The sequence below is a fragment of the Oncorhynchus mykiss genome, chromosome 11 (assembly GCF_057628025.1).
Source record: "Oncorhynchus mykiss isolate SJ-2025 chromosome 11, ASM5762802v1, whole genome shotgun sequence".
In the NCBI taxonomy this organism is placed as follows: Eukaryota; Metazoa; Chordata; class Actinopteri; order Salmoniformes; family Salmonidae; genus Oncorhynchus; species Oncorhynchus mykiss.
Window position 1 is genome coordinate 51,419,711 of NC_143032.1, and position 1,798 is coordinate 51,421,508.

Below are 1,798 nucleotides of genomic sequence, written 5' to 3' on the forward strand. Positions count from 1 at the left end.
TACAGTTGATGGCTGTGTTTTGCTTTTAACACGATACCAACATTACCATTTAAATACTGTTTTAACTTTTAATTAAGACTAGTTGTTAAACTTACTTTTTTTTCCTGCTCATGGTATTTATTGGTGCCTTCAAATAGTATGTTTAGAATCTGCTTTCAGTTATTGAGGATTTAGGAGAGCTTTGTGCAGCTTATCCTAACTATAAGAAATGGTCACAAACTATAGCTTTAACTTATCAAAATAGTACTGTTTTCCTCCTTAGTAACACTTTGCAAAACTGTTCTAGCTTTCCCAAAAATGTTGGGTTTTCCAGAAATCCCAGTTAAAATATTCCTGGAATTGGGAGCAAATAAGCAGGAAATCTGATATCCTTCAATCAGGATTTCTGGAAAACCAGGGAATTTAGGGAAAGATACCAGAATTTTGTGGGGTTGTGACTAAGAATAGGGTCGGCGGGCAGGCTGTGCCATGTGTGTTACCTCTGTAGAAGTCAGCCACCACCCCCACAGGCCCTTATATGGATTCTGGGAAACAAAGGAACACAGTAGTTTCAAAACATAAAAAACCTTGCCTTGCTTCCAGCATAGAATAATGCTGTTTGTCCCTCTTCTAACATGACCTCAGGCTCAGGAAGTCTATAGGCCATCCTATTCTTCCTACATACATTGAAAATGGACACTTATGGCATGGTTTTCCACATCCTCTACCATAGTTGTTTTGAAAATGGACATACCACCATGCTGAATTTCAGGCATGTTTGGGCACTGTCTGCAATGCCTGGGTGTAAGCTTATCTTTTTTTTGTGTTCTCATGTCCTTTTATTCCTGTTGAGTTTAGTAATTCAAATGTAGGAATTCAATGAACATCAATCTTTTTTTTTTCTTCAGAAATCATACATGCAAGCAAAACAATATTGATTCATCACGAAAGGCAGAAGGAGTGTAGGGCAAATTGTGCACTTCTACCCATGGTTGTATCTGAAGTCTTATGGTCCCCTTTCCTTCCTGACGGCTGAAATGAATGAATATGACAGGTGAAAGAGGTGTGGCCTATCAGTAATAATTAAGGAAAGGAAGTAATAGAGTACTGAAACTGTCTTCTGTCTGATTCGATATATCTGCGTGAACAAGTAGTGTGTGTCCGCCATCTGGTGGTTACTAGTAAAGACCTCAGTATTCACATCTTTAAAAAATATATTTAAATGTAAATGCATTGAGCGGCTTGCAGTGTTTCTTATTTACTAATACCAATGTTTTCCTTTTGAATGTATTGTTATATGATATTATGATCAAATACTTGCAACTATTGAACTCCAGTGCCTGTATTCTATTGTACCTCCTAAAAAGAAACTCATTGTTGCTTAAAACATACTTTGGTTTTTAATGAGTTCCAGAACTTCCATTGTTACATTACCAAGTTTGCTATCATGTCATCAAGATTTTATGTGTGACACACACACACACAAATAAAATACAGAAACATTCTACCTGATATTCTTGGATTCATTACCCATACGTACACAAGCTTAGCATATTTGGTTAAAAAGATTAATTCAAAGTAATGTCACTTACGTTTACATCCAGTGCATTCCCAATGTTACCTTCCGATATGTCAAATAACATTCCAGCATCAACAGCAACTTACAGTAATTACAAGTGAATCAAACATCTGGCAAAGTTAAAGTTTGCCCAACAATTCCATTTTTAAAAATTGTTTCTTTATGGTGGAAGGAATTATGGGTATTTTAGTAAAAGGTAGGACAATTACAGTGATGGGTGCAAACATTTGGAGAGGCAGG